This window comes from Danio rerio, chromosome 25 (assembly GCF_049306965.1).
Source record: "Danio rerio strain Tuebingen ecotype United States chromosome 25, GRCz12tu, whole genome shotgun sequence".
Lineage (NCBI taxonomy): Eukaryota > Metazoa > Chordata > Actinopteri > Cypriniformes > Danionidae > Danio > Danio rerio.
The window spans coordinates 10,540,468-10,562,500 of NC_133200.1; the positions used below are offsets into that span (position 1 = coordinate 10,540,468).

General features: G+C 34.5%; 1 protein-coding gene across 14 annotated transcripts in view; it reads right to left on the minus strand.

Moving 5' to 3' along the window:
• lrrc4ca (leucine rich repeat containing 4C, genome duplicate a) overlaps positions 1-22,033 on the minus strand; it is a 385,566-nt gene that overhangs the window by 52,533 nt on the left and 311,000 nt on the right. For 7 of the 14 annotated variants that reach the window (XM_073942073.1, XM_068217373.2, XM_068217374.2 and 4 more), the window contains one exon: positions 2,850-2,949. The gene's annotated coding sequence lies outside the window, so the exon portion shown is untranslated. 14 annotated transcript variants of the gene reach the window in all.

A 22,033-nucleotide genomic window follows, 5' to 3' on the forward strand; every position in this document is an offset into this window, starting at 1 on the left:
AGAAAATAGAGCACTTTCAGTGTATATTAACCTAGATTATATTAATTTCCTCATACAATGATTCTATATGGTTTATAAAAGAGTATTGTTCAAATGTAAGAATTACCACTATGATAGGGCTTTTTTATGCTTGAAAGCTTAAATAGTAGCTCATATCATTGACTTTTTTATTTCTGGCTGAACTTTCCCTTTAAGGTGAGACACAGCAGGCAGAAACACTCTATGCACTTGTCAATTTTGAGATTTTGGCCTTATAGATTTTTTTTAGTCCAATGGAAAGAAAACTTCCTAAATTTACTTTTAAGTGCTTCTTTTATCTCACTTTATAAATTTGTATTTGAAAAATTTCAATCACAATCCATATTTTAAAAGTCTGATTTCTTAAAATAGTTTTTTTCTTATCTCCACTGAGCCACATATCTCGTGTTAAGCAGCTATTATTATGTATTTTATTAAATTTTCTGTATTTGGCTGATTTACAGAAAAGTTTGTTTATATATAGGCTAATGTGTCTTTATAATTTATGCAAAAAACTGTCAATTTTCAGATGTTGGCCTTTTAGGCTTATTATCATCAACTTAATAAAAAAAAAAAAAAAAAACTTCCAAAATATACTTAGAAGTATTTATGTTATCCAACTTTTATTAATGTGTGTCTGTAGATTTCACGTATATAATTCGTAATAAAGTCCTATATAATTTACAGAATAGTATAATCATATGTAGGCTATTATGTCTGATTATGCCTTTTGCTTGAAAAAAAAAAAAAAAAAAACATATATATATATATATATATATATATATATATATATATATATATATATATATATATATATATATATATATATATATATATTCTTTCTGGCTGTGCCATATTTTCTATATAATTATGTGTTGAAAAGAAATTCCCCATGTAAAAACCCATATGACTCTAACATGTTAGCAGAGTTTTGCGCTTGAAACAAAGGCAAATTATCGCTTATTTAATAAAACAGTGCCTCAATTGCATATTTATAAAACTTCTGATAATATATAGGCTAATACACCTGATAATATATGCTAATCCGCCTGATAACTTCAAATATAGGCTAATTTGCCTCTAAAATTTAAAAATAAATTATTTATTTTTGGAGAATTTCTTTTTTCTCTTCTAAATATTTCCCAAATGATGTTTAACAGAGCAAGGAAAGTTTCACGGTATGTCTGATAATATTTTTTTCTTCAGGAGAAAGTCTTATTTGTGTCATTTCGGCTAGAATAAAGGCAGTTTTAAAATTTTCAACAACCTTTTTTAATGTCATTATTATTAGCCCCTTTAAGCTATATTTTTTCCAATTGTCTACAGAACAAACCATCATTATACAATGACTTGCCTAATTACCCTAACCTGCCTATTTAAGCCTTTAAATGTCACTTTAAGCTGTATAGAAGTGTTTTTAAAAATCTAGTCAAATATTATTTAATGTCATCAAGGCAAAGATAAAATAAATCAGTTATTAAAAGTGAGTTATTTAAACTATTATGTTTTGAAATGTGTTCTTCTCACAGTTAAACAGAAATTGGGGGAAAAATAAACAGGGGGCTAATTAATCTGACTTCAACTGTATATAAATCTATATATTTTTTTTCTTTTTAAAATGTTTCCAAAATAAAAGAAATAAAAAATAAAATAAAATAACAGAGCAGGGGGGGGGGGGGGGGGGGTAAATAGGGGGGGGGGGGGGGGGGTAATAATTCAGGGGCCTATTAATTCTGATATTCAATATATTTTCTTTATGGCTTTACTATATTTTCTAAATAATGAATAATGACATGTTAAAAAGAAATTACTCCATGTTAAATCTCTACTATGTTGTCTACATTTAGCTTGAAATGTTGGAAGATTAGTCTATATTTAATAAAACAGTGCCTCATTTGCATATTTATCACATTTATATATATATATATATATATATATATATATATATATATATATATATATATATATATATATATATATATATATATAATGTTCATATATAGGCTACTATATATGATAATTTACAAAATGTCACTCTACAATAGTATATATATATATATATATATATATATATATATATATATATTTCTGGCTATATAAAATTTTCTAAGTAATGACGTGTCTAATATGTTTTCTGATTTTTGCACTTAAAATGTAGGCAGATTATCGTATATTTATTTAAACAGTGGATTAGTTTCAGAAAATATGCTAATCTGCCTCAAAATATAGGCTAATCTGCCTGATAACTTCATATATAGGCTAATATGCCTGACATCTTCATATATACGCTAATATGACTAACAACTTACAAAATTTTACCCCCAAAAAATTATCTGAATTTTCTGATCACTTGAAATATAGGGAAATTAGTGCATATTTAATAGAACCATGCCTCATTTGCATATTAATCACATTTCACACAACTTGCTATACAAAATAAATAAATAAATAAAAATTCTTAATGTAACCAATCAACAGTGAAAGTATATTGTAAGCACGTTAAACAATGGCAAGATTTATCCGAAGAACTGTCAGAAAAGGAGCCGATCTGCACTGCGCTAATCAGACTAGCGTGTAGCATCAGAACAATTGCTCATACGCCCCTAAAACGAATGTGTCAGCTCATGATTGATACCAGTAACTCACACCATCCGGCTGATCTCGAACACAGATGAAGATAATCATCATCTCTTGTGCTAATGCTGATGAAAATGACAATAATTATGACGAGAGAGGCTGTGCTACTACCATGTGCAGAAAGAAAAAAAGAGGTAAATACTCTCTCTCTCAAAAAAAAGATGACGCATCAGAGTGCTCTATAAATCACTCACTTCCTTTCTTTCTCGTGGTTCTTCTAGAAGGAAGGAAGAAGAAAGTGGCAGACGATGAGGGGGTGAACACGGCACGCTTCACTGGCCATGACTGCACTCCCTGGGAAGAAAAGCAGTCTGTCAGGACCATTATTCAGGATAAAATGCCTTTTTTTTCGTCTAATCTAGGACCAGCTGAACCTGCTGTGTTCTTAAAGGAAAAGCCCCGGTGAAAGGTACTGTATAACAAAATAATAAAAGCAAAGCAAAAACTGGGGAAGCTATGGTAAATGTGTTTCTATGACTTTTTAAAATAACGATATAGGAAATACAATGGTCACAAATTAAATTGAATCTACATCCCTGATATATTTTTAGTAAAGCCTTTAGAATTTGCATGTGTTAAACATAAAAATGATAGCAATAATATAACAAAATCTGAAACTGAAAGAATGAATGTATTAATTAAACTAAAACAGAATCCATAAAAAGGTAACACATTTGGCAAATGAATGAATGAATGAATGAATGAATGAATGAATTCATACAATCAATCAATCAATTAATCAATCAAACAAACAAACAAACAAATAAACAAACAAACAAACAAACAAACAAACAAACAAACAAACAAACAAACAAACAAACAAACAAACAAACAAACAAAAAACAAACAAACATACAAACAAACAAACAAACAAACAAACAAACAATCAATAAATCAATTAATCAATCAAATTAACTTAACAGAAAAAAATCTAAATGTAAAAAACTGTACCAAATTAAACTGAATTTCAACCTAAAACAAACAAAAAAAATCTAAATAAACAAATAAAATTAAAATAATTTATTTAATAAAATAAACATTATATAAAATCTATGTATTTTTTATTTAAAAACAACTAAAATGTCATTTAAAAATATACATATAATTTTTAATACATGCAAATAATGAAAATATGATTTAAATAAATAAATGCATCAGCAGGACAAATGAATGAATGAATACAAATATTTTATTTAAACTCAAACAAATTCCATAAAAATGGCAATACACAATTTCAAGTAATAATCAACTTTCGTTCATATCATATTCATTTTCCTTCGCTTCAGTATCTATTTTACAGGTTGCAACAGCAGAATGAACTGGCAACTATTCCAGCATATGTTTTACGCAGCGGATGTCCTCCCAGCTGCAATGCAGTATTGGGAAACATCAAAAATCAACTTAATGCAATAAAATCTAGGTCTAAATGAAACAAAAAACTGCACTAAATAAATGTAAACCATAAAACAGAAAAGGAAAAAATAAACTAATCAAAGAAATAAAGGCAATGCATGACCAACCCAACCAAACCAACCCAAGCAGCCAAACCAAATCAAACCAACCAACCAACCCAAACTAAACTAAACTAAACTAAACTAAACTAAACTAAACTAAACTAAACTAAACTAAACTAAACTAAACTAAACTAAACTAAACTAAAACAAAACAAAACAAAACAAAACAAAACAATCAACCAAACCAATCAACCAAACCAATCCACCAAACCAATCAACCAAACGAACCCAATCAACCAACCAACCAACCAAACATAACCAAACCAATCAACCAACCTACCTACCAAACCAATCAACCATCCAACCAACAAACCCATCCAAGCCATCCAAGCCAACCAACCAACCAACCAACCAACCAACCAACCAACCAACTAACCGAACAACGTTTATTTGAAATGTAATTAAATAAAGGTGATGAATGAATGAATGAATGAATGAGTGAATGAATGATTGAATGAATGAATAAATGAATGAATGAATGAATAAATGAAGTCAACCAACCCAACCAAACAAACAACAAACAATTGAACCAACCTACTGAACCAACCAACCAACCTTTTTTTTTTTTTTTTTGTAATTAAATAGTAACTAATTACTCAAATACATAAATAAACTAAAAATAAAACACATAAAAGATGAATAAAAACTGGTATAGGTTAGGCTAGATTAAGTAGAAACAAAACAATATACAGTATGGAACCAAAATTAAATGATATAAACAAATAAAAAAAAAAAAGAAATGTAAACTGAATCAAAAATAAGAAAATCATGTAACGTGTAAAAATTTATTATAAATTAAAAACCTGCCCGTTTCCTCACTACGTCTTCTACTATCACAGTGTTCACTGTAAATTTATCATCAATATTTTGCAAAAGCACCATAATATGACTTAAATATTTACTATGGTTCATTTAACAAAGACTACAAACTGACACTTCTGTCATGCCTCTGCAATCACATCCACTTTCGTCCTGAAGATTTCTGAGCCAGTATAGCTTGACATGGCCTTCCAGCATTTCCCCACATCATCCAATCACAAACCCATCAGAGCAGGAAAGCTTCATGACAACATTGATACCATGACAAGAGACGGCATCCCCTCCATCTGTAAACACAGTCCAAGTCCACTATCATCTGCGCATGAGTTCACATACAAGCCGCAGGCCGCACTTCAGGGCAGCGAGAAGATGCTGCGATTCAAAGATGGATACAAAACGAGAGGGTCAGTCTATTCAAGTTACATTTGCTGGGCCCTCCTGCGTTTGCCAGTGAGTTAATCTGATATATGGCCATAGGCTGAATCTATTTGCGTAAGAGCCTCTGCCCTCGGCTCATAGATCAGTCAAGCAGCCCTTGCTTGCTCTGTTCCTTCTGTAATGGATGACTGCAGAAAGAAGCAATGCAGGTGCACCTTAAGAAACCCTAAACTGGGGAACAAGGCACAGTAGGGAAGTTAGGCCGCAAGGAAGGTTATAAATATTGGCTCGAGCAGTTCTTCAACAGTATCAAAGTGCACCTTTAGGAGAAATGGCATACTTAACTTTGAGGAACTGTCTGTTATACTCGCTTAAAGGGATCTTTTACTGTGCTCACAGTATTTTTCAGGATAAGTCATGTTTTATGATATGTAATGTGTAGCGACTTACACTCCAAAGTGACTTATATAATGCGATTAATGTCAAAGTATGCACATTACCCCTTCTCTTCTACTTGCCCCACTTTAAGGAGGATTTGAAGTGGTATCTCTAAGGTCTGTTCCATGAAGACCAAATGGATTTTTACCCTTATAAGTTTACACTTAGTTTAAGCAAACTCTGAGTTTTCGGGCCCATGAAGGTGAGTTGATTTTGATTGGGTTCTTTCACTGCGGTAACTTACACTATACGGCTTCTATCTTCTGTGTTAGAGATTGCAAACACAAACTGGACCAATCAACTGTGACTAAAGTGACAAATATCTGACGCAAAAAAGTCACCCTGAGTTCCCCAAGTGTCCTTTCTGCTCCAAATGAAAGTGTTTTACACTAAATGAATGTGTTCGTATTTTTGATAATGACATCTCCTAATCTGCAACAAAGAAGTGAATTGCCGACTCTCTTGCAAGCAATCTGTCCAACTGACAGTTTAGGAAAGCCTAAACTGGGGAACAAGGCACAGTAGGGAGGTTAGGCCACAAGGAAGGTTATAAATATTGGCTCGAGCCGTTCTTCAACAGTATCAAAGTGCACCTTCACGAGAAACGGCATACTTAACTCAGAGGAACTTTCTAAAAGAGTCCCCTAAAGGGATTTTTTACTGTGCTCACAGTATTTTTCAGAGTAAATCATGTTTTATGATATGTAATGTAGTGCGACTTACATTCCAAAGTGACTAATATAATGCAATAAAAGTCAAACAATGTATGTTACCCCTTCTCTTCTACTTGCCCCACTTCAAGCAGAATTTGAACTGGCATCTCTAGAGCCTGTCGCACAAAGACAATTTGGGTTTATATCCCATAAGTTTGCATTTAGTCTGAGCAAACTCTGAGTTCAAGAAGGTAGGTTGGTTTTTATTGGGTGCCGTTGCTGTGGTAACTTACACTACGCCTCTAACTTCAGAGTTAGAGATTGCAAACCTAAACTTGACCAACTAAGTATGACTAAAGTGACATATTTGATACAACAGTCACTCTCAGTTCCCCCAGGTGTCTTTTTCTGCTCCAAATGAAAGCCTTTTACACACAAAAATTGCTTAACATTTTTGATAATGATATCTTCTAATCTGCAACAGAGAAGTTAATTGCTGACTCTCTTGCAAGAAATTCGTCCAACTGACAGCTTAAGAAATCCTAAACTGGGGAACAAGGCACAGTAGGGAAGTTAGGCCGCAAGGACAGTCATAAATTTTGTCTTGAGCCGTTCTTTAACAGTATCAAAGAGCACCTTGAGGAGAAACAACATGCTTAATTATGAGGATCTGTCTGTTACAGTCGCTGAAAGGAATCTTTTACTGTACTCACAGTATGTTTTTAGGATAAATCATGTTTTATGATATGTAATGTGCTGCGACTTACATTCCAAAGTGACTTATATAATGCAATTAATGTCAAAGTATGCATCTTACCCCTTCTCTTCTACTTGCCCCACTTTCAGCAGGAATTGAATTGGCTTCTCTAAGGCCTGTTGTGCAAGATGATTTGGGCTTTTACCCCTGATTCTCTTCAACAGAGAAGTGAATTGCTGACTCTCTTCAAAGAAATGATTTAAACTGACTCTCATGTGTGTTGTGATTGGCTGTTTGCTGCACGTCACACTTTCAGGCGAATATTATTCACAAACTCTGGGTTAAACTTGAGTTGACATAGAACCTTTATATCAAGAGTTGTGAAACCCCTGAACCTGATTTTAAGGTTGGATTTGTTTGGTTTTGTCAACCCTAAACTAACTCTGCAAACTAGAGTTTGCTCAACTCGTTTTTTTGCAACAGGCCTTTGGTTTGGGAGGCAGTTACACTGACAAGGACATTATACACCACATCCTCTGATTCTAGGCATTAGTGTGCCTCTCAAAATTCACTTGCACAAGTACAACTAGCTTGCTTCTATTACTTTCACTCCAACAAACCTCAATCCCTCGTGGAATTAGGGGGGTTATGTTGGTGCCATGAACCAGAGTGAGTTTTAGGCAGGTGAGTGTAAAAGAGTCCAGCTATGAAGAACTGTGCAGGTAAACCACACTCCCTTTAAAATCTGGGTGAGTAGAAGTGAAGGGGTCACATTAGTGCTATGATCCAGACTGGAGTAAGGTTAGGAGGCGAGTATAATGAAAGTCATGGAACCAAAGCAATTTCTCCTGTTCTACTTGACTTGCTCCTAGAGGAACTTGTGTGTCCAGCAACAGAGGTGGACATGCTAACAAGGACCATAGACTCTTGTGTTAATCCCTGGTATAACTCTTCATACTCACTCAGGGGAGTGAAGATTACCTTCTTAACTAACCTCTACCCAACTCACCCTTACCCTGCCTACCCTAATCCAATTTGGGTCACAGTGCCAGGGTAGCCCCTTAAGTTCTATGCACACAGTGGAATCATATTCAAAGTGTTTTGAACATGGGAAAAGGGAGCAGTAACATGGACACTATAGACCATATAGTTTAGCAACACTGATCACTGCATTATCCAAGCTTAGTTGGGTGATTTACCTGAACAGTTTTTGCAAGCTGTTCTACAACACTTCTGAACCCCTGATCCTAACTCCCATCCGGGTCACGGCACCAGTTTCACATTTGCTGTGCTCATCCTGAACTAGTAAGAATGTTAAAACCGGATTCCGCAGAGTTTAGCTTCAACTTCTAAACAAATATAGTTTATAGGTTTTAATAGTTTTTTTCTTGTAATTCAATTGTATCAGGACCATTGTTTGTGTATGGAGGATGAGGGAGCTCTCTGATTTTATTTAAAATAGCTTCATTTGTGTTCTGAAGATGAACGGAGGTTTCAGGAGTTTGGAAAATCATGAGGGTGAGTAAATAATAACAATATTTAATCTTTGGGTGAAATAACCATTTAGTGCATGTTTAAATAAATTTACCCTCACAGTTACCTAAACATCACTCCCATCTGAGTCAAAGGACCAAAGCAGAATCTCTTAACAACAGGGGAGTCAGGTTTATTTGCACAACTCTTGTTGTTACATCACCCCTATCCAGTTCAAGGCTCCAATGCAACCCCCTGGGGCACTCCCCCACGCTCTAAACAGAATTCAAGACTCCTAGTGGAAATTTGATCCATCAAACTAAATTTCAGAAATAATAATGTTGTTTTACAGGTAGGTTTTATTCATATAACGGGTGTCACTGTAGGTCAATTCTTGTTTTGTGTTCAACAAGATGAAAAATGAAAGCCAATTAAGTTAAATCAGAGTCAACTTGACTAGGCATTATAAAATAAATGAAAGAGAGAAAAAATATGATGACAAAAATATAATTTTAAGCAACTCTTTTTGATGAAAATGATTGAATTCCTAACTAAACTTGACCAGTAATTTCATATCATGCCTGAAACACTGCTAAAGCAGGTCATAGAAACAGCGCTGGATACACTACTATTGTCATTTTATAGCTCGTGCAAGAATATATTTCAAACCCGGCCCTCCCAATCCTGTCTTCCAGCATGTGTCTGAGAGAGAAAGATGGGTTGTGTGCGAGTGACTCCAGATGAGAGTGAGAGAGCAGGGTTGAAACAGATGGAGAGTGATAGCGGTGCCGGGGAAGAAGCCCGGCGAACACCTTACAGCAGGTCTTTTTTTGCGGTGGCTTTCTGTCTGAAGAGGTTATTTATTTTTCATCTAGAAATGAAAAGTGAAGAGTGATGTGGAAAGAGCCCCGGTGGAATTACACCGGCGACAGTGTCTCCCGGGATTATTCGGCCGTCTTGATCTCGGGTATGGGGGAACTGTTGCTCCATGTCTCTCATCCTAAATAGTTGTGCTTTCCTCCAAGCCTCCTCAATAGGTGTCCTCCTGCTCATTTCAAACTCAATTATAGCAGCAAGTGAAAGCCCCGGTGCTCCATAATCAATCCACAGTTCCCACCAGGAACTGGGGCTCCATGGGGCGGCTCATTAAGGGCCCACTAGTACACTTTGCCTTATTATGGAAAAACCTATTTGCCTTGTTGACTCCTACACATGGGTTTGGTCTCACTGAGCAAAACCTACTTTTATTTTTGCAATAGAGCAGAAATAGCCAATGAGAAAATTTGTGTTTTTTTTTTTCCATAAAGGGGGGCTGTTATGTCTCATTGGATTTTATTACACCAAAGTACACTTAGCATGTAAACAAATTGAAATGAACATGACATTTTTATGGCAATATTATTAGGCCTGCTGTGAAATGTTCAACCCAGGCTCATTCTGAAAGCGTAGCTCTATATACATTTTTGGAGAGCTCCAAATACATCCGTAACAGGAGGTACGTTTTTTGCAGTTTTTGTTTTTGTGAATCCACCAGAGGTCGCTGTGTATGCTTTTTGAGATCTCAAATTTCTCTTGCAATTGCCATTTAAGCCTTTCTCCTTGCTGTTCTCACATAAATCCACCAGAGGCCGCTGTCAACTGACTGACCAAGTAACCAATACCCCCACCCACCCCATTCCCAAAACCCAACCAAGAGTGTTTTCAAAAGCAATACAGAAAAAAAAAGAATTTAACAAATTTTCACCCCTTTATTTACTTTTTCTTTTTTGTTTAGCTTTTTTTTTTAATATGCTTTCTGGAATCAGTCGTCGCCAGACTTGAACCCTCTCATCATGGTCAATGCCTCTCTGCACTGGACAAACTGTTAAAAATGTTTTTATAAGCTTTTGTTTTTATTTTGTTTTTAATATCTATATTTTTATATTAAGTAATACTTCTAAATTTAGTTCCTAATATTTAGTTTCTTATCTAATATTTTACTTTAAAACCATTACTTATGAATTATATACATTTATATACAATTTTTGGTATGTTTTATTTATTTATTTTTATTATTTTATTATTATTTTATTGTTATTTTTATTTATTTATTTTTTTGTTTTATTATTACTTTTTCACATCAATGACGATCTAAAATTCAGCCAACATTTTCTATATTTCAATTAACAAAAATGATTGTACAATTTTTTTATAAAGGTAATTTTTGAAGTTAATAATTGTATAATTTTTATAACATTTGTTCCTGTTTTCATCATAATTTTGGTGATTTTGCTGTTTTTAGTATTTTTTTTTACGTTTGCAAGCCTCTTTTAAAAAAATATAAGATTAGAAATAGAATGAATAATTTTATTTTGATCTTCATATTTGTTAAAGAACCCTAAAAAAAAATCAATTGCCACAAACATATTAAGCAACAACCTGTTTTCAACAACAATATTAATTACAAATGCACCTTGTTAGATTGTGTAACATAATTAAGTGAATCACATTTATGTATTTATTCAAATTACATTTAATTCATGAATAAAAAATATTTAATATAAGTTTTCAGCGTTCAGTGTGAGATAGGCTATTAAGTGTATTCTGATCTGATTAGCTATTTTTTTCTTACATTAGGTCAAACTATATAAACTATGCGGTCACACTTTACAATAAGGTTTATTAGTTAATGTTAATTAATGCATTTACTAACATAAACAAACAATGACTAATACATTTACTACAGTATTTATTCATGAAACGTTAGTTAATAAAAAATACAGTAGTTCATTGTTAGTTCATGTTAACTCACGATGCATTAACTAATGTTAACAAGCACGGACTTGGATGTTAATAATGCATTAGTAAATGTTCAATAATGATTAATAATTGCTGTACAAGTGTTGTTGGTAATTGGTTCATAATAATAAATGCATTAACTAATGATCCTTATTGTACAGTGTTACCAACTATGCATCTGATCTGACTTTTAGGCTACATGTACAATCAAACAAATATTTTATGAGAAATCAGTCTTGTGAACTCTTATGGTGTTGTTAATCTGCTGGTTTTAGAATGCAGAATGACTTTATTCTTGCATAGACTCATTAGCACAATTATGCATTCACAATGGTACGAACCGCTATAGGGGTGGTCAAATGGATATCTATTTTTTTATTTTTTATTATTAACATTTTTATTAAACGTACAGATCAGAGTGTTTTTCTCAGATTCAAAGGAACCCCTTGTACATCTTGTTTTGACGTCCTTCAGGGGAAAACAAACCTTAATTAGTGGGGTTAGACTGCCCCAAACCCCTGTGTAATTCACACCCTAGACATATTAGAATATAAGAATTAACAGAAGTTAATTTAAAATACAACAAAACAATATAAACTGACAATAAAGAAATAAATCTTACTCTCTTTAAAATCACTTCAAGTTCCAAAAACTGGTCAAAGTTGCATCAACTCCCCAAAAACCGAACGCCACCAAGTCCTCAGTGCGACACCAGAGGGCTTAACTAGCTTGCTCGTCTTAACTCGCCGCCACTTTTAATGAGCAAAAATGTCAAACTCCTTCATAGTGAAAGATCTCATCGGGGAGGTTCAGGAGAGTGTCGAAAAAAGAAAAAAAAAAGTAATATGCTAAAAATAAGCGTCGCTGCCCTACCCAGCGCTGAGGAACTTTCCCTGTAGTAATCAAGCCAGTTCTGAGCTTAAGTTTACCGGGGGAGAATAATTAACGTGACACCGGAGCTGCTTAGGTGCTTTCTTGCAAACTCTCACCTGATGATGGTGTTGGGTCCTCTTGGTTTTTCTGACGGCACTCATAGAGACTCGGTGCCAACACTCGAGTCCCCTTGCACGTATTCACAGGAGCCGAGGGGACTGAGATATGTAACATGGCCTCATTTCGCTCTGGTTTCGGCACAGGCTACGTGTCGCTATACACCGTGAGGAGCACAGAGCAGGCGGCCTTGATTATTTCCTCAAATAGAAACACGTTCGCTAGCCGCTAATCTCCTCGCAGTGCCAGGTGTTGAGCGCGTAACAATGGAAAGTGGGCAAAATCTGATTTTCACACCTCCGTTCCCCTGCTTTCTCTTCCACTCGTGTTACTCTTCAAGGGATGTTAGAGGGTAAGTGCACGTTAAGCTCCATCGGCAACGCTTGTGGTTCATTTCCACAGAAATTATTTGGCACTTATTGTGTTTTTTTGGACAAATTGGTTTGTTTTGAATGGTGTCGTTTTAAAAGGTAAACACTCAAACGTGAAACGTTTTTAGGCCTCCACATAAGTAAACATAAAATATATATATATATATATATATATATATATATATATATATATATATATATATATATATATATATATATATATATATTAATTTAATCTATTCATTCAATCATTAATTTTCTTTTCAGCTTAGAATTAACCTCCAACTTATCCATCATGTTTTACGCATCAGATATCCTTCCAGCTGCAACCCATCACTGGGAAACATCCATACACTTTCATTCAAACATATACACCCAGGACAATTTAGTTCACCCAATTTAGCTATAGCGCATGTTTTTGGACTTGTGAGGGAAACGGAGGCACCCGGAGGAAACCCACGCAAACAGGGAGAACATGCAAACTCCACACAGAAATGCCAACTAACCCAGCCGGGGCTCGAGCCAGCGACCTTCTTGCTGTGAGGCGATTTTGCTACCCACTGTATTTTATTTTATTTTATTCTTTTATTTTATTTTATTTTTATTACATTTTATTTTATTTTATTTTATTTTATTTTATTTTAAAATGGTGTTGCTTCCTGAGTTTGGTCTTTCAACTTTATTTTATTTAGCTTTGATTTGTTTTTGTATTGAGTAATACTCCCACATTTAGTTGCCAACATTTAGTTGTTCATCTTATATTTTACTCTATAATTGATGCTTATTATTTATTTCAGTTATGAATTATTTCAGTCATTTTTTCGTGTTTTAATAAATAACAAATGATAAGATTTGTCAATTATTGTTGGTTTTTAAGTTTACAATTTTTTTAAATTTTATTTTTACTTTTTTTACAACAGCGACAACATAAAAATCAGTTAAATATATTTCATAAAGCAATTTTTTTAATAGTTAAGAATTTAAATAGTAAAAATTTTACGTTAATTATTGTATAGTATTATAATTTTATAATATCTATTAATATAACAGTTGTTGGATATTTCTGTTTTCATTTTAATTTAGCTAATTTTGCTGTTTTTATTACTTTTTAGAAATTTGTAAGCCTTATTTAACATTTTATTTGTATTTGTTACAGCAACAAAAATTAATTGAATATATTTTTTTGCTGTTTACATTTTATTTTTATTGTTTTTCTTGATTTTTTTATTGTTACCCTAACTCACTATTCCTATAACCTCCCTTTCTGCCCTTTTGTTTTCAGACAATATAAGGTCTACCTTTTCTTCTTTTTTTTTTTTTTTTAGTAATAATCATCATTATACCTCAAACGCTGTCGAATGAGCTTCACGTAGCCAGAAAATTCCTCTCATCTCTCCACCTGCCGTCCAGTCAGCTGAGCAGGGAAATGCTGAAGAAGCAAGTGCATGGCAATTAGGCCTTAGAGTGCACTTTATTTTGGTCCTCTCTGCCAAATTAGGTTATATAATAAATGAGAAAGAAACGGCGAGAGAGAGAAACAGAAAAACGCCCAATAGAGAACAGATGAAGTCTAAATTTAAACCCCACTCAACATGAGTCACTGCCCCCAATGCTTGAGGCCAGTCAGGGTCTTGCTCCACTCTAAAAGGGAAAATCAGGAAAATCTGACTTTTTTACATGTTTAAGTGCTGTAATTGAGTCCCCGGTGCATCTACTAGCCAAGTAAACGTGGAAAAGGACAAGCTTGTAACTTAAACGTAAATGTTTCTCTGCTAGCATGTTGAAAAATGAAGCAATCAGATTTGTGAAATGCATTTTACACCGAACTGCTTCAACATAGTTTCTGAAAGACTATAAACTCTTTGTGTTCAAACTTCATATTCACAAGCATTTCATCTCATGCAATTTGTCAGTGTTTCTAAATTTCCTGTTTGAAAGCACTAGTTTACATGCTGTAATATAGCTAATTCAGCTAAAGTTAGCACTGCATCAGACCAGGGATATGTTCTTAGAGCTATCTTGAAAATGCTAAGTTCATAACTCACACTTATTATGCGCTGTATTATAAGGTGACAGAATTTTTAATGTTTTCTAAAAAGATTTGAAAATTTAACTGATAGTGTAATGTGTATTAGCAAAAGCAGCTTATCAGAGCAGAGCAGTAACATGCTAATCAGTTAGTTTAATCAACTTTACTTTATGAGAATTAAAAAAATGTGTCATCTAACCATTCACAACTTTCCTTATGCATTCCAGAAGTTTTATCCTCCTTGTCTCCATGACTTTTTCACATTTTTAAGTGCTGCAATCAAGTCCCCGGTGCATCTACCAGCCAAGAAAACGTAAAAAAAGTACAAGCTAGTAACTTTGCTTTGGTAAATGTTTCTCTGTGGAAAAATGAGGCAGATTTGCAAAATATATTTTACACCAGACTGCTTTACTATTGTTTTTGAAGGACTATGAACTCTTCCTGTTCAAACTTCATATTCACATTATGTCACTTTATATATTTTGTTGACATTTCCACATTTCTTTTCTGAATGTGCTTGTTAACATGCTGTAAATGGCTAATTTGGCTAAAGTTAGCGCGATCACAGACCAGTGATAGATTGTTCGATCTATCCTAGATCTAATGCTAAATTCATAACTCTTGTTATGCAGTGTTTTATAAAGTGACAGACTTTAAAATAATTTTCTATAAAGATTTGATAATTTTACTGATAGTGTAATGTTTCCCTGCAGAAAAATCCAGCTTAAACCACCCTAGGCTGGTTGGTTGGTTTTAGCTGGTCGACCAGTCTGGTTTTAGAGGGGTTTTTGTCATTTCCAGGCTGGTTTCCAGACATTTCCAGCCTGGTCTTAGCTGGTCAGGCTGGAAACTGACCAGCTAAATACAACTTAAACCAGCTTGACTAGCCTGGTTTAAGCTGGACATAGCTGGTTTTGGCTGGGCTCCCAGCCTGGCTAGGCTGGTCAAGCTGGTTTTAGCTGGTCATCTCCCAGTCTGATCAGCTAAGACCAGGCTGGAAATGGCCAAAACCCTTCTAAAACCAGCCAACCAGCCTAGGCTGATTTAAGCTGTTTTTTTTTCAGAAGGGATATTAGCAAAAAAGCATGTAACAGAGCAGTAACATGCTGGTCGCTTACTTTAATCAACTTTACTCTATGAGAATTTCACAAACATGATTTCACTAATCATTCAGAAATGTCTTCGTTCTCCCTAGAAGTTTTACCCTCCTCGTCTCCATGACTTTTTCATTTTTATATGTTTATGAGCTGTAACTGAGTCGCCGGTGCGACTACAAGCCAATAAAACGTGAAAAAAGACAAGCTAGCAACTTTGCTTTGGTAAACGTTTCCCTGCTAGCATGTGAAAAAAATGTGGCAATCATATTTGCGAAATATATTTTACGCCAGACTTTAACATCGTATCTGAAGGACTACGAACTCTTTGTGCTCCAACTACAAATTCACAAGCAAGTCACTTCATACATTCTGTCAGTGTTTCTAAATTTCCTTTCTTAATGCAATTGTTTACATGCTTTAATGTGGCTAATTTGGCTAAAGTTAGCACTGTCACAGACCAGAGATACTATGTTGTTCAATCAATCCTAAAAATGCTAAATGTCTATCTCTTATTATGCAATGTATTATAAGGTGACTGATTATTTATGTTTTCTAATATAAGAGAATTGTGATGGTGTAATGTTTATCAGCAAAAGCAACATTTCAGAACAGAGCAGTAGCGTGCTAATTGGTTACAATCAACTTTAGTCAAGAAGAATTTCACAAATGTGACTACTAACCATTTAGAAATGTTCTCATTCATTCTAAAAGTTTTACCCTCTTCGTCCCTATGATTCTGTGAATCTACCAGCCAAGAAAATGTGGAAAAGAACAAGCTAGCAACTTTGCTTTGGTAAACGTTTCACTGCTAGCATGTGGAAAAATAAGGCAATCAGATTTGTGAAATATACTTTACGCCAAACTGCTTTAACATTGTTTTTGAATGACTTTGTGTTCACACTTTTTACTTACAAGCATGTCACTTCACATATGTTGTCAATATTTCCAAATTTCCTTTCTGATACATGCTGTAATGTGGCTAATTTGGCTAAAGTTCCCTGCTGAAAAATCCAGCTTAAATCAGCCTAGGATGGCTAGCTGGTTTTAGCTGGTCGACCAGCCTGGTTTTAGAGGGGTTTTGGCCTCTTCCAGGCTGGTTTCCAGCCCTTTGCAGCCTGGTTTTAGCAGGACAGGCTGGGAAATGACCAGCTAAAAACAGCTTGACCAGTCCAGCCAAAACCAGCTATGTCCAGCTTAAACCAGGATGGTCAAGCTGGTTTTAGATGGTTTTAGCTGGTCACTTTCCAGCCTGACCATCTAAGACCACGCTGGAAATGGTTGGAAACCAGCATGGAAGTGGCCAAAACCTCTCTAACACCGGGCTGGTCGACCAGCTAAAATCAACCATCCTAGGCTGGTTTAAGCAGGATTTTTCAGCAGGGTAAGCAGTGCTTCCGACCAGGCATATGTTATTCCATCTTTAAGATGCCAAATTCATAACTCATACTGTATTATACAGTGAAAGACTATTTATGTTTTCTATAAAGATTCGAGAATTTCACTGCTAGTGTTTATTAGCAAAAAAGCTGCATGTCAGAACAGTGCAGTAACATGCTAATCAGTTACCTTAATCAACTTCACTTTACAAGAATATTATAAATGAGTCAACTAACCATTCAGAAATGCCCTTGTACATTCTAGAAGTTTTATTCACTTTAAACCTCATTTATTCTCTCCATCAATTTAACATATAACTCTGTGTGAGATTAGTTTTAGTTAGTTTTTTCTCTGTCAGATATGCATTTACACTATAAAACAATGAAGGTTTCCACACAATTGATTTGTGCTGATAACATGTAGGAATTATGTTAACTTTTTAAAAATGTCGGTGGATTGAACATTAAACAATTAGGTTGTCCCCCAAAAAACTCAAGAATTATGTTGTTTTAGCTTATTTTGTATAAGTAGTTTGAACAGAGCAAGCATCTTTATTTGAGTGTAAAGTCTCCCCCCTCTTCAAGAAAGCTCATTTGCATTTAAAGGGACACACCAAAAAAAGTGTGACAAATAAAGTCACACAACACTCAATCTCATCCACAACGGGAATCCAGAATCAACAACAATTCTCTTTTTATGTCCTCTAGTTCTGAATTTAATGGATGCCGGCTTTCTCAACACTTCTGAAGGTGCAGAAAAGCCTGTGCTAATTAACCACAGCACTAACCGAAGCCTTTAAAGGTGTGAGCTGAAGGCCACGAACAAACACGGGAGTGCGATACAAGTGAGAAACATGGGAGCCTATGAACAAAGCTACAGTTTGGTGTAAAATAACACAGTTGACATTTATTTACTAAGGCATTTATTTAGCTGGACAAAAAAATTAAAAATAAAATGTTGTTTTCCTCGTACAAATTCATTCGTTGCTTCATTTTAACTATATATTAACTCATTCAGTTTAAATATATATTTACAAAATGTATAGTGTTTATTGATGCTCAATGATTTTAGGATATTAATAGGTGGTAGCTAGAATAAGTTAAGTTTAGGATTACTTGAGCATACATATAAGGATACACAAACAAGCAAACAAATAGAAGGTTGCTGGTTCGAGCCCTGGCTGGGTTTTGAATGTTCTCCCTGTGTTGGCATGGGTTTCCTCTGGGTGTTTGTGTTTTCCAAACAGTCCAAAGACATGTGCTAGGTAAATTGGGTAAGCTAAATTACCCGCAGTATATTTGTGTATGTCCAGGTACTCCAAGTAGGGGGTTAAGGGTTGGGTTAACGACCCACCTCATAAAAATTAGATGTTACGAAACGCACATACATCACAACCAACAAGGTGCAGCTGAATATCAACTTTGATATCAACTTCAGTATGCGTGTATGCATGTAATTCCTTGCACTTTGTTGTATCGACATTCATGTATTTATGGCATTTTTTAAAATCAATTTAATTTACTGACGGTTAAATGAGTATATAAATTTGTTTATACTCATGTAACCGTTCACATCATGTAAACGGTTACATGAGTATAAACAAATATACAAACATTAAATATTTGTTTAATTATCTATATATTCAAATAATATAAATTTATATATATATATATATATATATATATATATATATATATATATATATATATATATATATATATACACACACACACACACACACACATATATATATATATATATATATTATACAAGATAGATTAATGCAATCTTATGTCAATTCTTAACGTTTCGATTCAGAGGCTACTTTATATTAATTTATATATTTTCATTCTTACATTTTAGAACGATTTGCTCATCCCACAGTGGTGGTTGGCATGTATAAATTAAATAAAAAAACAATTGTCTAAAAATACATAAACGGTTAAATCTCCTCGTGTGATCAGGCTGGATAAATAGACAAAAATCCTTGTTTTTATTTTTATTGACTTATAATTAAGTATAAAGAAACGAACGAACGAACAAACAAACAAACAAACAAAAACCAAATTTAACATTTTTTAGTAGCTAGTCACAAATTGGAGGATCAACAAGTGCAACAACACATACATTGTCTATAGTACACATATTATTCGTAGTATCATTGACCAGCTGTGGGATTGACATCCAAGTATACTCATCATAGTCTCAATCCTAGTGTAGGAGACTTATTAATCCCAACACCACATCTAACAAAAACAAGTTTGATCCTCACCTTTACAAATGCCACTAATAAATCCTCGAATCTGAAATGCCTGAGAATCTACAACGATCCACACAGCGGATTCAGGCAGACTATGAGTTAAACATGCAAACACACCATTTCAGCTTTGAACACAAAATACAAGACATTGAGACGTTGGCCATTGTATCACCTGCGCCGCACGGCAATTCAGCAGAACCAATCTGGAATTGGATTTTAATAGATTTTGTGTCCATTTCCCAGCACTGCAGCATTTTCAATCTCTCTAGTACTTTTCCTTCCCTATCTCTGCTTCGGCCTCTCTACTATGGGCTTGGATATTTTATAAAAGACAAAAACCAACTCAGGCTAATTATTGATATGCACCCCATACATTTCTGGAGATCACGGCATATGTCCCAGTTGTACTTTTTTTTTTTTTTGCAGTTTTTCTTTTTGCGAATGAGGCCGATGTGTTCGCTTTTTCAGATCTCAAATTTTTATCGCAAGTGTCATTCACTCCTGCTCTTCTTGCATAAATCCACTAGAGACTGCTGTCGACTGAATGACTGACCAATATATATATAGATTGGTTGGTTCGCGAACAACAGACAGGGGGGGTTTCACGCAAACTAATGGGGGATGGGGGGTGGTAGGTGCACACAAACTGAAGAGCAGGAGGGGGGGATGGGTGATGGGTCTAAATTACGGGAGCCTCCAGGGAAAATACAGGAGTGTTGGCAGGTATACCCTAAACCCAAGCGATAGTGTTTTCAAAAGTACAGATTGTCCCACCGCCTTCCCTAAACACAACCGACAGTGTTTTTAAAAGCAATCCAGAAAAGTAAATCCCTCCTGGTCGCCTGACTTTTACCACGTTTTCAGATCTTACCACGTTCTCACCCTGTCATTTACTTGTTTATTTAATTTTTTGCCCTTTGTTTTGGTTTTACCTGCTTTCTTAAACCGCTCTTTGCCAGACTCAAACCTCTTTGTGTGGTCAACTCCTCTCTGCATCTCACGTCTGCTGACATACATGGTGAGCCCCTGGGCAAACTGGTAAAAGCCGTCTACAAGGAGATAAGCAGTCAGCTGGTAGCGTGTAAAGAAACAAAAGCTGTCATCGGCGTCATACTGCCCGATAGCACTTGTTTTAAAGATGAAATGCAGCCATATGTAGCTCTGGCTACATAATTCATGCTCTGCAGAGATATACACAGGGGTACGATTTCACAATGAGCCTGTGTTGACAAATACAGAAAACCCAACATGTTAGAAAGTACTGGCTTTTACATAAGTGGTTTAATAATGGAGCAGTTGGCCTTATGTTTTGCCTTTCCAAGTGCCCCGTCAGTCCTTGCTGCAATTCGTAGCATTTTGATTCAGTAGCTAATTTGAAATAATTCTTTAATTTTTTCCGTGAGTCTCATATGTAATCATTAACAGTTTATCATTTTAATCAGGTTTGTGCGTCCCCCAATGACACTTGGGGCAACTTATGATGAACAAATTAGCTACTTTTCTGACAATACGTAAAATAGTTACGTTTCCTCGTGGGATAAATAGACAGAAATCATTGTTTTTATTATTATTGATTTATTATTTAGAACGGATGAATGAATGACTGAATTAATAAATGAATGACAATCATGTTTAACCGTTTCTCCTATCTACTACAGGTTTGGACATTTGGTCCCACTTTATATTAAGTGTCCTTAACTACTATGTACTTACATCAAAAAATAAATGCAATGTACTTACTGTGTTTATAATGTATTTGAGAGCACTTGTGGTGCTTCTGAGTTGGAATAGAGGTGTGGTTATGGACAGGTTTGGTGGCATGGGTAGGTTTAAGGGTAGGTTAAGGTGTAAGGGATGGTCAGCAGTGTATTTACAAATGTAATTACAAAAGTTAATTACAAATGTAATTACATACATGTATTTAATCAAGCATAAGTACACAGTAAATACATATATTTACACAATAAGTATACATTGTAACAAACTATTAATTCCTATGTAAGTACATATTAGTTAAGGCCACTTAATATAAAGTGGGACCGGACATTTTGTATAAGACAAATACATTAACCCCAACATGCTAAAAAAGTACTGGCTTGTACATAAGTGGTTTAATAATGGAGCAGTTGGCCTTGTGCTTTGCCTCTCCAATTGCTTTTATCAGTCCTTGCTACGATTCGTAACGTTTTGATTTAGTAGCTAATTTGAAATAATTCTTACATTTCTCGCAATTCTTGTACATACTCTTTTACAGTGTATCATTTTAATCAGATTTGTGCGTCCTCCAATGACAATTGGGAGCACTTATAATTTTTCATACAAATAAAATCATGTGAATTTGTACAAATTAGCTACTTTTCTGACGATTTATAAAATAGTTACGTTTCCTCAAGGGATAAATAAACAGAAATCGTTGTTCTTATTATTATTGATTTGAATGAACCCCAACATGCTAGAAAGCACTGGCTTTTACATAACTAATTTATGGCTATGAATTATTAATC